The sequence below is a fragment of the Pristiophorus japonicus genome, chromosome 1 (genome assembly GCF_044704955.1).
Source record: "Pristiophorus japonicus isolate sPriJap1 chromosome 1, sPriJap1.hap1, whole genome shotgun sequence".
Classification (NCBI taxonomy): domain Eukaryota; kingdom Metazoa; phylum Chordata; class Chondrichthyes; family Pristiophoridae; genus Pristiophorus; species Pristiophorus japonicus.
In genome coordinates, this window is record NC_091977.1 from 61,899,873 (window position 1) to 61,910,220 (window position 10,348).

Genomic DNA, 10,348 nt, shown 5'->3' on the forward strand with positions numbered 1-10,348 from the left:
GAGAATGGATGTATGTAGCCATGGATACACACATGGATCACACCCAGAACCCACTGGAGCCTCCACCGCATCATCGAACCATCCAAACTGGTAACCACTACCCAACATTGTGGCAAAAGGACTTGGGGGTTAACAGGGAGAGAGCCAAGCCAAAGCACAGCCAAGGTGCAAGGGCTATTGGCACTTACGTCTGGGGAGAGCCAAGCCAGAGCACATCGTGCAAAGGTAATTGGCACAAAGAACTTGGGGGAGAGTGATGTTGTACATGCTGACTATGGATGTACTCTATGTTTAGTCACTGTGAGATTGTACAAGATGGAGATTTGTTTACCTGATGTACTATCAATAAGGTTCACACCGTGTACATACATGCAGGCAAGAGGGTGCAACTGGTGGAGACCAGGGGTTTTCTGCCCTGGTGGCAGGGCCCTGTATAAAAGGCTGCACAGCATGCTTGCAGTTTGGAATAAAGGACCAAGGTCACTACAGTTCAAGTACAACACATTGCCTTGTGGACTCATTCATAAGTACATTATAGACATAACAGAGTGTTTAGGGGATTAAAGTTTCATTGGCTTAAGAAAGATTGTGTTTTTAGATCTAAACTGAAGTACAGACTAGGAAGTACATCACAATGATTAACTTGATATCTAAGGGCTCAATTTTCCCCAGTGATCTGCACTGTTTTTTTGGCGCGCGCCGTTTTTTCTTGGCCTAAATTTAAAAATCCAAGTTTCCCTAAAGATTGTGCGCCAGCGTAACTCAGCTAGTTACGATTTTTTTAGGTTCGTTTTTTTTTGCGTCACTTGATGTCTGCGCCAGTTTTTCACAATAATGCAAGTTTGGCCAACTTACAATTCACCTCGGACGGCGTGTGTGACCACTCCCAAAAAACCTCTGGGCACTTAAGAAAAACCAGCGTACATCAAAATATCGGCGCAGAAAGACGCCATTGTTTTTAGGCGAAGTTTTGGAGGGAATCAAGAACACATAAATATGCGTCATCCAGCTCAAATTTTTCCAACTGAAAACGCAGAAAATGGAAGTTTCATGCAATTCTTTAAGTTTGGATTTTTAAAAAAGTGCCATGCCACCGCCGAACGTCTCCAAACTGGGCTCGAGGGTCAGAGCGTCAGCCGGCAGAATCGGTCCCTCGCTCGGACACAAGGGCTCGGAGCTCGGCTTGAAAAGAAGCCGGGGGGCTGGGGGGGGGCGGGGGTGGTGGAAGCCGAACTGAGGCACGAGAAGCCTTACACCATGCCACTATGCAGCAAGCAACATCAAATGAAGCCCTGGGGGGAATGGGGGAGGGGGGTTACCCGATCTAAGCAAGCCCATTGTGCGTGCTCAGACCTGGGTGTGGTCCACACTAGGGCATCGACCTTGGCGAGAGAGACAACAAAGAAGCTTGTCCTGCCTGCCATTTTGAGCTTCTTGCAAAGGTACAATTTAATCATGGGGGCAATACTGACAATGCCATACTTTGTGCAAGCCATCTGCAAGATGGTGCTGCAGAGGAGACAATTGATTCAACGTCATCGCATGAGGAACCTCAGAACACTTAGGATGATGGGCAGGAGGCCTTACTCACGTTGGGTATATCGAGACAGGCATTCATATATGCACCTGAGTGATGCAGAATGTGTCAGGAGGCTGCGTTTCCGCAAAGAAGTTGTAACTGAGATCTGTGAATTAATAAAAGCAAACCTGCAACCTAGAAGCATCAGGAGGACTGCTTTGTCAGTTGAAGTGAAGGTTACAGCTGCAATTTCATTCTATGCATCTAGATCGTTCTAGGCCACAACTGGGGATGTGTGCGCCATTTCTCAACATGCAACACATATCTGCATTCAGCAGGAGACTGCTGCACTATATGCCCGGAGGAATGACAACATAAAGTTCCCCATGACCGCCCAGGCAATGCGTGAAAGGGCTGTGGGCTTCTCCAGGATTGCTGGCTTCCCAAAGGTACAGGGCTGCATTGATTGTACCCACATCACCTTTGGAGGATTCTGAGATGTACAGGAACAGAAAAGGCTTCCACTCCGTTAATGTGCAGCTCATGTGTGATGACATGCATCGCATCATGTCAGTCAATGCAAGATACCCTGGGTGCACCCATGATGCGTTCATTCTACCTGAGAGTGTTATATCTTCCATGTTTCAGCAGCAGCCAGAAGGGCAGAGCTGGCTACTGGGAGACAAAGGGTACGGTCTCGCCACCTGGCTCATGATGCCCTTACCTGCAACCCAGGCAGAAGCTGACCATCAATACAACATGTTGCACATTGCACGGCGCAGCATAATAGAGAGGACCATTGGCATCTTGAAACAGCGTTTCCGATGTCTGGACCATTCCGGAGGCTATTTGCAATACTCCCCTGAGATTGTCGGTCAGTTCACTGTGTGCTGCATGCTGCATAACTTAGCCATCATGAGGCAGTAGCAGCTGATAGTAGAAGAGTCGCCTGAGGTGAGAGTGGCTGATGATGAGGAGGAAGATGCAGATGACAAGCAGAAGGAGGAGGAGGAAGACGAGGACGAGGAACCCGGAGCACGATGGTGGAGGAGGGCGGGCTGCCATGCCCCTTTCACGATTGTTTGAGCCTTGCTCCAGCAGCTCATCCAGGAACGCTTTGCTGCCTGAAGACTCAGCGGCATCTATTCCAAATGGACCATGTTTACTGTTTGGACCTGTTCCATAATGTTGTGTTGTGTTAATGGAACAAATAATGAAAATTATTCTTGTTTACTTCAAAATGTTGTCTTAATAATGGAACAAATAATAGAAACATAGAAACATAGAAATTTACAGCGCAGAAGAAGGCCATTTCAGCCCATCGTGTCAACGACGCAAAATGATTCAGTTATAATTTAAAATATATTTTATTCAAAAGTTTAACAAACATTTGTTTGTACTTAACTTTAATAAAAATATTCTTGTATCAAACTTTTAAAGTTTTCAGTTAAGATCACTTAAAAACTCTAAGATCATTTAAAAACTTTATGAACACTTACAAACTTTTAAACTTGTAAATTTACATAACTTAGAAAAAACTTTTAATTTGAGAACAGTTACAACAGTAACAACAATAATAATAATAAGAACAGCAGCAAAGAAAGGCTGCACCCATCTGTCCTCCACCTTATTCTAAGACCGCCCGCTGCGCTTGGCCTTGTTGACTCCACCTGTGCCCACAGGCAATGGCGTAGCGTTTCTCGGGTTGGTACCAAGCTTATTCTTTCGAACATCTTGGGTAATGCGCACTTCTTGATTGGTGGTGGTGGTGGGGGGGGGGGGCGGCGGGGGGGAACAGCCGGTAATGTGGAAAGCCCCAGCTTGGGCCTCTTCAGAGGCTGGTCTGGGGATTGGAGTGGGAGTGACAGTTGATTCTGTCAATGGGCGCGGGGTCTAGTCGTGTTTCCTTATTGCAGCAGCTAACTTCGACATTCCCTCCCTCATGTGCCCTGACAGTATCTCAACTACCTACAACATTCCCTCCGTCATGTTCATTGACAGCGCACCAGCTACCTGTGACATTCCCTCCCTCATGTGCACCGACATTGTATCTGCTGCCTGAGACATTCCCTCCCTCATGTTACCGGACAGTGTTCCCATTTCTCGTGAGAGTGTTGTTACTTCTCCCGACAGTCCTGATACCTCATCACCCACCCCACTGATGGTGTCCAGGAGTGATTGCGTAAGGTCATTGCTCTCCGCACACATTGCCATCATCTGAACCACATCTGTTAGATCCTGCACCTCAGGAGAGTGCTGTCGAGCTCTCCTTCCCCTCCTCATCCTAGGTGTGGCTTGTTGCATCTCATTGGGACCTTCAGCCTCGGACAGTGGGGCTCTGGGTGTGCCTCGCTGCACCCCACTGGAATCCTCAGTCTCGGATTGTGGGAAATCATGGAATGTCCCAGCAACGCTCGTACCACTCAGGAAAAGGACTGGCACCTCAATGGGCGGCACCTGCACCTCCTCCAAAGTGGGTGTAATAGTGGTGGCTTCATCCATCCCCTCCCCCTCCTTCTCCCCCTCACCCCCATGCTCTTGGAAGATGTTCTCCTCTTCAGGCTCGTCCACGTCTGAATCTTCTTCTGCGTCGTCAGGGTTGGCCTCGAGTTCTGCACAATATAACAGAACAGACAAATGGTTAGCAGCAGAGAAGGGGGCAGGGTGGGTGGTATGAGTAGGCTCACACAGAGCAAGCAGCAAGCTGATTTGAAGGACCATGATGAATGATAGAACATTGCATCAACTGAAGCGTAGCTGACGGAGACATTCCCATGAACCGAAGCATGGCTAGCCCACGCAGTACTTAACATTTAGCAAAGCCAGTCTGTGGAATTTGCAGAACTTAACCTCTCCCTCGAGTGTTGGCCCAGCTTGTGCAGTGGTGATTGCTTTTCTCCAGGCAGGACCCATCAAAGCAGCGACCCTCTCCTCTAAGGATATCAGTGGGTGCAAATTTGCTGGGCCTCCTCCTGTTCGAGTTATTTCCCATTTGTTGTGTGCCACTTTCCTCTGCAAAGATGAAAACATAACATTTTAGGGAGGGTGTCTGTTCTATATGTGGATTTGTATTTACTATGTACAGCCACCAGAGGGCTCTTCCCCTGTAGTCCCAAGGGATCCCATAATCCCTTGGGAGCACAGGTATTTAAGGCGGCTTCACAGGTTGGAGAGGCACTCTGGAGTCCTGCAATACAAGACTAAGGTCACATTTTACTTTGAGCTCACAGGTTTCAGTCTGACTCTTTTGCCATACACAACAACTGGCGACGAGATACAGATAGCGAACCCAAAGATGCAGAGAACAGTGGGCATCCTGGAGAAATTTTCGGAGGGAGATGATTGGAAAACTTTTGTGGAGCGACTCGACCAACACTTCGTGGCTAACGAGCTAGATGTGGAAGAGAGCGCTGCCAAACGAAGGGCGATCCTCCTCACCGTCTGTGGGGCACCAACATATGGCCTCATGAAGAATCTGCTCACTCCAGCGAAACCCACAGAGAAATCATATGCCGATTTGTGCACACTGGTCCGAGAGCATTTGAACCCGAAGGAAAGCGTTCTGATGGCGAGGCACCGGTTCTACACCTACAAAAGGTCTGAAGGCCAGGAAGTGGCGAATTATGACGCCGAGCTAAGACGCATTGCAGGACATTGCGAATTTGAAGGACATTTGGAGCACATGCTCAGAGACGTTTTCGTACTTGGCACTGGCCACAAAACTATACTTCTCAAACTTTACTGCTACAAGTACTGTGAACAAAGTGATGTTGTTTTCGAATCGTAACATACAGGGCAGGTCACACATACCTACAGCTGCACGTCCGCAGATGACTCAGAGTCCAAGGGTGATGAATGCAAGGTGATCAACACTTTGTTGGCGCTGCGGGGGTGATCATCGTTTCCATTCATGGCGATTCAAAGAGTACGTTTGGAAGGGCTGTGGAATAATGGGACACCTCCAACGAGTGTGCAGGCGAGTTGCAAAGTCTGTTAAACCTGAAAGCCACCATGTTGCAGAGAAGGACAGATTCACGGAGGATCACGACGAACCAGAGCCTCGGATCGAGGAGGCAGAGGTACATGGGGTGCACACCTTCACCACGAATTGTCCCCCGATAATGCAGAATGTTGAACTAAATGGACTTCCAGTGTCAATGGAGCTGGACACAGGCGCGAGTCAGTCCATCATGGGCAAAAAGACTTTCGAAAGGTTGTGGTGCAACAAGGCCTCAAGGCCAGTCTTAACTCCAGTTCGCACGAAACTAAGAACTTACACAAAAGAACTGATTCCTGTTATCAGCAGTGCTACCAGAAAGGTGTCCTACGATGGAGCGGTGCACAAGCTACCACTCTGGGTGGTACCGGGTGATGGTCCCACGCAGCTTGGCAGGAGCTGGCTGGGAAAGATACGCTAGAACTGGGACGACGTCCGAGCGCTATCGCCCACTGACAACACTTCGTGTGCCCAGGTCTTGAACAAATTTCCTTCGCTGTTCGAACCAGGCATCGGGAAATTCCAAGGAGCAAAAGTGCAGATCCACCTAATTCCGTAAGCGCGACCCCTTCATCACAAGGCGAGAGCAGTACCGTACATGATGAGAGAAATGGTAGAAATCGAGCTAGATCGGCTGCAACGAGAGGGCATCATTTCACCGATCGAGTTCACCGAGTGGGCCAGTCCTATTGTCCCAGTCCTCAAGGGAGAAGCCACTGTCATAATCTGTGGCGATTACAAAGTAACTTTCAATCGTTTCTCCCTGCAGGACCAATACCCACTACCAAAGACCGACGACCTCTTTGCAACGCTGGCAGGAGGAAAGACGTTCATGAAGCTGGATCTGACTTCAGCCTACATGACGCACGAACTGGAGGAATCATTGAAGGTCCTCACCTGCATCAACACGCAAAAAGGTCTTTTTGTTTATAACAGATGCCCGTTTGGAATCTGATCAGTGGCGGCGATATTCCAGAGAAACATGGAAATTTTACTGAAATCGGTCCCGCACACCGTAGTCTTCCAGGACGACATCTTGGTCACAGGTCGGAACACAGTTGAGCACCTGCAGAACCTGGAGGAGGTTCTTAGTCGACTCAACTGCGTGGGGCTCAGGTTAAAACGCTCGAAGTGCGTTTTCCTGGCACCTGAAGTGGAGTTCCTGGGAAAGAGGATTGCAGCGGACGGCATCAGGCCCACCAACACGAAGACGGAGGCAATCGAGAATGCACCGAGACCACACAACGTGACGGAGCTGCGGTCTTTTCTGGGACTCCCGAACTACTTTGATAACTTCTTACCAGGTCTCAGCAAACTGCTAGAACCACTGCATGTCTTACTACGAAAAGAGAACGAATGGGTTTGGGGCAAAAACCAAGAAAATGCCTTTGTAAAAGCGAGAAAATTGTTATGCTCAAATAAATTGCTTGTGTTGTATGATCCATGTAAACGTTTGGTACTAGCATGTGATGGGTCGTCATATGGCATCGGCTATGTATTGCAACAAGCCAATGATTTCGGGAAACTGCAACCGGTTGCTTATGCATCCAGGAGTCTGTCTAAGGCCGAGAGAGCCTACAGCATGATTGAAAAAGAAGCGTTAGCATGTGTCCATGGGGTAAAGAAAATGCATCAATACCTGTTTGGACTAAAAATCGAATTGGAAACTGACCATAAGCCACTTATATCCCTGTTTTCCGAGAATAAAAGGATAAATACCAATGCATCGGCCCGCATCCAGAGATGGGCGCTCACATTGTCCGCATACAACTACGCCATCCGCCACAGGCCAGGCACAGAAAACTGCGCCGATGCTCTCAGTAGGCTGCCATTGCCCACCATGGGGGTGGAAATGGCGCAGCCCGCAGATCTAGCCATGGTTATGGAAGCATTTGAGAGTGAGCAGCAGATCAAAACCTGGACAAGCCAGGATCCCTTATAATCTCTAGTTAAAAGCTGTGTGCTTCACGGGAGCTTGCCCAGTGTCCCAGTGGAAATGCAGGAAGAGATAAAGCGTTCCAGCGGCGCAAAGGTGAAATGTCCATAAAGGCAGACTGCCTTTTGTGGGGCAAATGAGTGGTGGTCTCCAAGAAGGGCAGAGACACCTTCATCAATGACCTCCACAGTACCCACCCAAGCATCGTAATGATGAAAGCAATAGCCAGATCCCACGTGTGGTGGCCCGGTATCGATGCGGACTTAGAGTCCTGCGTTCACAGATGTAATACATGCTCGCAGTTAAGCAATGTACCCAGGGAGGTGCCGCTAAGTTTATGGTCTTGGCCCTCCAAACCGTGGTCTAGGGTACACGTCGACTATGCAGGCCCGTTCTTGGGTAAAATGTTCCTTGTGGTAGTAGACGTGTACTCCAAGTGGATTGAATGTGAGATAATGTCGGCTAGCACGTCTGCTGCCACTACTGAAATCCTGCGGGCCATGTTTGCCACTCACGGCTTAGCCGATGTCCTGGTGAGCGACAACGGGCCATGTTTTACCAGTGCTGAGTTCAAAGAATTCATGAACTGTAACGGGATCAAACATGTCACATCTGCCCCGTTTAAACCAGCGTCCAATGGTCAGGCAGAGAGAGCAGTGCAAACCATCAAGCAAGGCTTGAAGAGGGTAGCTGAAGGCTCACTGCAGACGCGCCTATCCCGAGTCCTGCTTAGCTACCGCACGAGACCCCACTCACTCACTGGGATCCCACCTGCTGAACTGCTCATGAAAAGAGCACTTAAGACAAGGCTCTCGTTAGTTCACCCTGATCTGCATGAACAGGTAGAGAGCAGGCGGCTTCAGCAAAGTGCATACCATGATAGCGCAAATGTGTCACGTGAGATTGAAATCAATGATCCTGTATTTGTATTAAATTATGGACAAGATCCCAAGTAGCTTCCCGGCACTGTCGTGGCCAAAGAGGGGAGCAGGGTGCTTTGGGTCAAACTTTCAAATGCACTGATTCACTGGAAACACTTGGACCAAATCAAACTCAGATTCACGGACTATCCTGAGCAACCCACCTTGGACCCTACCTTTTTTGATCCCCCAACATACACACCAGTGGCAACCAGCACCACGGTTGACCACGAAGCAGAACCCATCATCCACAGCAGCCCAGCAAGGCCCAACACACCAGGCAGCCCAGCAAGGCCAGCTGCACAGCAGCCCAGCGAGGACCCAACAAATGATTCAACAACACCAGCTTTCACACCGAGATGATCAACCAGGGCAAGAAGGGCCCCAGATCGACTCACATTGTAAATAGTTACACTATTGACTTTTGCGGGGGAGTGTTGTTATATATATGGACTTGTATTTACTCTGTACAGCCACCAGAGGCCTCTTCCCGTGGAGTCCCAAGGCATCCATAATCCCTTGGGAGCACAGGTATTTAAGGAGGCTCCAGAGGTTGGAGAGGCACTCTGGAGACCTGCAATAAAAGACTAAAGTCACACTTTACTTTGAGCTCACAGTGTTCAGTCTGACTCTTTCTCCATACACAACAGTGTCTTTCTGCTGGGTGGGACCTATACAGCTGGTCACAGTTACAATTCCATTGAATAATTGAAAATATTACTTACACTAACTACTTGGCCAAAGTCCTGCCACTTCTTTTTGCACTGGCCTCCAGACCTCGGGGAGGTCACTATTGCACAGTAATCTTCTGCAAGTTAGTTCCAGCGTTTCTTCATTTCTTTTGGTGAAACTTTTATGTGACCTCTGCTGGTGTTCAGCTCGTGCCATCTGTTCTCAATCACAGTAACTAGTGCATCCACTTCATCCTGTAAGAAATTCTTGGTCCTTGAGCTGCGTTGCATCCTGTATTGCAGCTCCGATTTTTCCAATGAGAATTAAAGTTCTCACACACAACTGGCTCTTTAAAAATGGCCGAATGCAGACCCGGAGCTGTACTAGGCATCCGCACCATAGGAATCATGTCAAAAACGTCCTTTTTTTTCGCGCATACGCAGAAGAGGGAATGCAATTTTTTCGTTGCAGACATTAGGCTCCACCCCCCCCCCCCCCACCCCGAAGCTGCAGGCCAGGCTGCGCGGCATCAATTTCAAAAAATAGAATGGGGAAACTTGGTACTTATTTTTTTGGAGTAGCTGGGATCAGAAAAAACGGGCTTAACTCTGATAATATGCCAAAAAACAACATTGGGGAAACTTGAGCCTTATAATCGGCAACAGTGAAATATCACACATACAAAATTGGATGTTCGCCTTAGCACCCTCACCTATGCGTCAGAAGATTAGGGTTTCAACCCCACTCCTGTGCCTGGAGCACATGATCCAGGTTGCCACTTTTGTTGCAGAAATGCGGGAGTGCCACATTTCCTGAAGTGCCGTCTTTTAGATGAGAAGTTAAACCCCATTACATTACCAAAACCATCTGCCCTCGCGGGTGAATGTAAGAAGAACTCGGGAGTGCCCCCAGTGCAATATTTATCCCTCAACTAACATCACTAAAACAGATTTACTGGTCATTATCACATTGCTGTTTGTGGGAGGTTGCTGTGTGAAAATTGCCTGCCACATTTCCCACATTACACTTCAAAAGTACTTTATTGGCTGTAAAGTGCATTGGGACATCCTGAGGTTGTGAAAGGCGCTATATAAATACAAGTCTTTCTTCTCTTTTTAGTCCCGTTAACCATTACCACTGGTCACCTGTTGTCGGTATTGGGCTCAGAAATAATCCATTGCGTTATTTGTAAAAAACTGGTCTTGTGAATATGGTGCTGGCTAGATCTGGATCTTTAGGTTTCACATTGGTTTGTTGTGGTCGATGTGTCCTTGACATTCGCCCTGTCAATCTAATTCAATTGG